The sequence below is a fragment of the Arachis hypogaea genome, chromosome 2, assembly GCF_003086295.3.
Source record: "Arachis hypogaea cultivar Tifrunner chromosome 2, arahy.Tifrunner.gnm2.J5K5, whole genome shotgun sequence".
NCBI classification, from domain to species: Eukaryota; Viridiplantae; Streptophyta; class Magnoliopsida; order Fabales; family Fabaceae; genus Arachis; species Arachis hypogaea.
In genome coordinates, this window is record NC_092037.1 from 80,692,076 (window position 1) to 80,698,624 (window position 6,549).

General features: G+C 42.5%; 1 non-coding gene across 1 annotated transcript; it reads right to left on the reverse strand.

Moving 5' to 3' along the window:
- Positions 1–336: 336 nt before the first annotated feature.
- LOC112764866 (small nucleolar RNA R71) lies at positions 337–444 on the reverse strand. The gene has a single exon (XR_003183377.1). It is a non-coding gene; the product is annotated as a small nucleolar RNA R71 (small nucleolar RNA).
- Positions 445–6,549: the final 6,105 nt, after the last annotated feature.

Sequence of the window (6,549 nt, forward strand, 5' to 3'; positions counted from 1 at the left end):
TCCCGACTTCTATGGAGAAGCATCTCTATCCCTGCCATTGGAGCAAACAACTTTGAGCTTAAGCCTCAATTAGTTTCTCTAATGCAACAGAATTGCAAGTTCCATGGACTTCCATTGGAAGATCCTCATCAGTTTTTAGCTGAATTCTTGCAAATCTGTGACACAGTCAAGACTAATGGGGTAGACCCTGAGGTCTATAGACTGATGCTATTCCCTTTTGCTGTAAGAGACAGGGCTAGAACATGGTTGGACTCTCAACCTAAAGAAAGCCTGGACTCTTGGGAAAAGCTAGTCAATGCCTTCTTGGCAAAGTTCTTTCCACCTCAAAAATTGAGTAAGCTTAGAGTGGAAGTCCAAACCTTCAGACAGAAGGAAGGAGAATCCCTCTATGAAGCTTGGGAAAGATACAAACAATTGATCAGAAAGTGTCCCACTGATATGCTTTCTGAATGGAGCATCATAGGTATTTTCTATGATGGTCTCTCTGAACTGTCCAAGATGTCCTTGGATAGCTCTTCTGGAGGATCTCTTCATCTGAAGAAGACGCCTACTGAGGCTCAAGAACTGATTGAAATGGTTGCAAATAACCAATTCATGTACACTTCTGAAAGAAATCTTGTGAACAATGGGACTAGTCAGAAGAAAGGAGTTCTTGAGATTGACACTCTGAATGCCATATTGGCTCAGAACAAAATATTGACCCAACAAGTCATTATGATTTCTCAAAGTCTATCTGGAATGCAAAATGCACCAAGCAGTACTAAGGAAGCTTCATCTGAGGAAGAAGCTTATGATCCTGAGAACCTTTCAATGGAAGAGGTGAATTACGTGGGAGAATCCTATGGAAACACCTACAATCCTTCATGGAGGAATCATCCAAATCTTTCATGGAAGGATCAACATAGACCTCAACAAGGTTTCAATAACAATAATGGTGGAAGAAATAGGTTTGGCAATAGCAAGCCTTTTCCATCATCTTCTCAGCAACAGACAGAGAGTTCTAAGCAGAATAATTCTGACTTGGCAACCATGGTCTCTGATCTAATCAAAACCACTCAAAGTTTCATGACTGAAACTAGATCTTCCATTAGGAACTTGGAAGGACAAGTGGGTCAGCTGAGCAAGAAAATTACTGAACTTCCTCCAAGCATTCTCCCAAGCAATACTGAAGAAAATCCAAAAGGAGAGTGCAAGGCCATCAACATGGCCGAATTCTGGGAGGAAGGAGAGGCAGTGAACGCCACTGAGGAAGGCCTCACTGGACGCCCACTGACCTCCAATGAGTTCCTCAATGAGGAACCATGGGAATCTGAGGCTCAAGATGAGACCATAGAGATTCCATTGGACTTACTTCTGCCATTCATGAGCTCTGATGAGTATTCTTCCTCTGAAGAGGATGAGTATGTCACTGAGGAGCAAGTTGCTAAATACCTTGGAGCAATCATGAAGCTAAATGACAAGTTATTTGGAAATGAGACTTGGGAGGATGAACCCCCTTTGCTCACCAAAGAACTGGATGACTTGTCTAAGCAGAAACTGCCTCAAAAGAGGCAGGATCCTGGGAAGTTTTCTATACCTTGTACCATAGGTACCATGACCTTCAAGAAGGCCTTGTGTGACTTAGGATCAAGTGTAAACCTCATGCCCCTCTTTGTAATGGAGAAATTAGGGATCTTTGAGGTACAAGCTGCAAAAATCTCACTAGAGATGGCAGACAACTCAAGAAAACAAGCCTATGGACTTGTAGAGGATGTTCTGGTTAAGGTTGAAGACCATTACATCCCTACTGATTTCATAGTCCTAGAGACTGGGAAATGCATGGATGAATCCATCATCCTTGGCAGACCCTTCCTAGCCACAGCAAAGGCTGTGATTGATGTTGATAGAGGAGAGTTGATCATTTCAAGTGGATGAAGAATCCTTGGTGTTTAAGGCCCAAGGATATCCCTCTGTCTTCATGGAGAGGAAGCATGAAGAGCTTCTCTCAAAACAGAGCCAAACTGAGCCCCCACAGTCAAACTCTAAGTTTGGTGTTGGGAGGCCACAACCAAACTCTAAGTTTGGTGTTGAACCCCCACATTCAAACTCTAAATTTGGTGTTGGGAAGGTCCAACACGGTTCTGAGCATTTCTGAGGCTCCATGAGAGTCCTCTGTCAAGCTAATGACATTAAAGAAGCGCTTGTTGGGAGGCAACCCAATGTTTTATACTTAATTATTTTCTTTTGTTATTTTATCTTTTTTGTAGGTTGATGATCATAAGAAGTCATAAAAACAATGAAAAAAACAAAAACAAAATGAAAAACAGGAAGAAAAACAGCACACCCTGGAGGAAGATGCTGCTGGCGTTCAAACGCCAGTAAGCCTAGCAGTTTGGCGTTTAACGCCCAGTCTGGCACCCTTCTGGGCGTTTAACGCCAGAAAGGGGCACCAGACTGGCGTTAAACGCCAGTAAAGGGCAAGAACCTGGCGTTAAACGCCAGGAATGGGCATCAGCCCGGCGTTTAACGCCAGAAATGGCTCAAAACGTGGATTTTGATGTCATTTGGTGCAGGGATGCCTTTTCCTTGACACTACAGGATCTGTGGACCCCACAGGACCCTACCATCACTCTCTCTCTTCTTCCCCCATTCACCAATCACCTCAACACCTCTTCCCCAAAAACCCCTCACCTATCAAATCCTATCCTTCTCTTCACCACTCACATCCATCCTTCATAAATCCCCACCAACCTCACCCTTCAAATTCAAACCACTTTCCCTCCCAAACCCACCCATAATGGCCGAACCATTCATCCCCTCTCTCCTATATATCCCCTCTTCAACCCTTCATTTTCACACAACCTAAACACCACTTCTCTCCCTCTTTGGCCGAATACACCGCATCCCCCTCTTCCTCATTTCTTCTTCTTCTACTCTCTTCTTTCTTCTTTTGCTCGAGGACGAGCAAACATTTTAAGTTTGGTGTGGTAAAAGCGTTGCTTTTTCGTTTTTCCATAACCATTATGGCATCCAAGGCCGGAGAAACCTCTAAGAAGAGGAAAGGGAAAGCAAAAGCTTCCACCTCCGAGTCATGGGAGATGGATAGATTCCTCTCAAGGGTGCATCAAGTCCACTTCTATGAAGTTGTGGCCTTGAAGAAGGTGATCCCGAGGTCCCTTTTTCACTCAAAAAGGGTGAATATCCGGAGATCCGCCATGAGATCCGAAGAAGAGGTTGGGAAGTTCTTACCAACCCCATTCAACAAGTCGGAATCTTGATGGTTCAAGAGTTCTATGCCAATGCATGGATCACCAAGAACCATGACCAAAGTGTGAACCCGAATCCAAAGAACTACCTTACTATGGTTCGGGGAAATACTTGGATTTTAGTCCGGAGAGTGTGAGGGTGGCGTTCAACTTGCCTATGATGCAAGGAGATGAACATCCTTACACTAGAAGGGTCAACTTTGATCAAAGGTTGGACCAAGTCCTCACAGTCATATGTGAAGAGGGCGCACAATGGAAGCAAGATTCAAGAGGAAAGCCGGTCCAATTGAGAAGGCATGACCTCAAACCCGTAGCTAGAGGATGGTTAGAGTTCATACAACGCTCAATCATTCCCACTAGCAACCGGTCCGAAGTTACCATAGACCGGGCCATCATGATCCATAGCATCATGATTGGAGAAGAAATAGAAGTTCATGAGGTCATAGCCCAAGAACTCTATAAGGTGGCGGACAAGACCTCCACTTTAGCAAGGTTAGCCTTTCCTCATCTCATTTGTCACCTCTGTTATTCAGTTGGAGTTGACATAGAGGGAGACATCCCCATTGATGAGGACAAACCCATCACCAAGAAAAGGATGGAGTACACAAGGGATCCCACTCATCATGAAATCCCTGAAATTCCTCAAGGGATGAATTTTCCTCCACAAAACTATTGGGAGCAACTACACACCTCCTAGGAGAGTTGAGTTCCAACATGGGACAACTAAGGGTGGAGCATCAAGAACACTCCATCATCCTTCATGAAATTAGAGAAGATCAAAGAATCATGAGGGAGGAGCAACAAAGACAAGGAAGAGACATTGAGGAGCTCAAACACTCCATAGGATCTTCAAGAGCAAGAAAGAGCCGCCATCACTAAGGTGGACCCGTTCTTTGATTTCCTTGTTATTTGTTCTTCTGTTTTTCGAATTTTTGCTTATGTTTATCCATGTTTGTGTCTTATGATCATTAGTGTCTTAGTGTCTATGCCTTAAAGTTATGAATGTCCTATGAATCCATCACCTTTCTTGAATAAAAATGTGCTTAATTGAAAAGGAAGAATTGCATGAATTTTGAATTTTATAACAGTTAATTATTTTGATGTGGTGGCAATATTTTTGTTCTCTGAATGTATGCTTAAACAGTGCATATGTATCTTGAATTTGTGGTTCATGAATGTTGGCTCTTGAAAGAATGATGAAAAAGGAGACATGTTACTGAGGATCTGAAAAATCAATAAAATGATTCTTGAAGCAAGAAAAAGCATTTCAAAAAAAAAACCGAAAAAAAAAAGAAAAAAAATAATAGAGAAATAAGAGTTGTGATCCAAGGCAAATAAGAGTGTGCTTAAGAACCCTGGACACCTCTAATTGGGGACTTTAGCAAAGCTGAGTCACAATCTGAAAAGTTCACCCAATTATGTGTCTGTGGCATGTATGTATCCGGTGGTAATACTGGAAGACAGAGTGCTTTGGGCCACAGCCAAGACTCAATAAATAGCTATGTTCAAGAATCATCATACTTTACTAAGAGAATCATTAGCACTATCTGGACTCTGATTCCTAAAGAAGCCAACCATTCTGAATTTCAAGGGATAGATTGGGATGCCAAAACTGTTCAGAGGCAAAAAGTTAAAAACCCCGCTCATCTAATTAATACTGATCTTCATAGATGTTTTTGGAATTCATTGCATATTCTTTTCTTTTTATCTTATTTGATTTCAGTTGCTTGAGGACAAGCAACAATTTAAGTTTGGTGTTGTGATGAGCGGATAATTTGTTATACTTTTTGGCATTGTTTTTAGTATGTTTTGTATGATATAGTTAGTTTTTAGTATATTTTTATTAGTTTTTAGTTAAAATTCACTTTTCTGGACTTTACTATGAGTTTGTGTGTTTTTTCTGTGATTTCAGGTATTTTCTGGCTGAAATTGAGGGACCTGAGCAGAAATCTGATTCAAAGACCAAAAAGGACTGCAGATGCTGTTGGATTCTGACCTCCCTGCACTCGAAGTGGATTTTCTGGAGCTACAGAAGCCCAATTGGCGCGCTCTCAACGGCGTTGGAAAGTAGACATCCTGGGCTTTCCAGCAATATATGATAGTCCATACTTTGCCCAAGATTTGATGGCCCAGACCGGCGTTCAAAGTCACCTCAAGAAATCCCAGCGTTAAACGCTGGAACTGGCACCCAAATGGAGTTAAACGCCCAAACTGGCACTAAAGCTGGCGTTTAACTCCAAGAAGAGTCTCTGCACGAAAAATGCTTCACTGCTCAGCCCAAGCACACACCAAGTGGGCCCGGAAGTGGATTTTATGTCATTTACTCATTTCTGTACACCTTAGGTTACTAGTTTTCTATAAGTAGGACCTTTGACTATTGTATTAGAAATCTTGGATCTTTGGATCTTTATATCTTTTGATCACTTTAGATCTTAGATCATTGGGAGGCTGGCCATTCGGCCATGCCTAGACCTTATGCTTATGTATTTTCAACGGTGGAGCTTCTACACACCATAGATTAAGGTGTGGAGCTCTGCTGTACCTCGAGTATTAATGCATTACTATTGTTCTTCCATTCAATTCCGCTTGTTCTTATCCAAGATATCACTTGTCTTCAACTTGATGAAGGTGATGATTGACGCCCATCACCATTCTCACCATGAACAAAGTGACTGACAACCACTCTTGTTCACAAGCATTTGAGGCTTGGTGAATATCTCTTGGATTCCTGATTGCACGATGCATGGTTGATCGCCTGACAACCGAGTGCTCGCCTGACAACGAGCCAGCCTTCCGTGAAGTCAGAATCTTCGTGGTATAGGCAAGAATTGATGGCAACATTCAGAGAATCCGGAAGCTCTAACCTTGTCTGTGGTATTCTGAGTAGGATTCAATGACTGAATGACTGTGACGTGCTTCAAACCTGTAACCTACGGGCGTTAGTGACAGACGCAAAGAATCACTGGATTCTATTCCGGTAGGGGAGGGAACCACACCGGTGATTGGCAGCACTGTGACAGAGTGTGTGCATTAGCTTTCACTGCGAGGATGGGAGGTAGCTTGCTGACAACAGGAACCCTACACGAGCTTGCCTGGAAAGGAGGAGAAGGATTGGATGAAGCAGTAGGAAAGCAGAGAGACGGAAGGAAGGCATCTTCATGCGCTTATCTGAAGTTCCTACCAATGAATTACATAAGTATCTCTATCTTTATCTTTATGTTATTTTCGTTCATTCACCATTATCATTGAGTTTGCCTGACTAAGATTTACAAGATGACCATAGCTTGCTTCAATACTAACAATC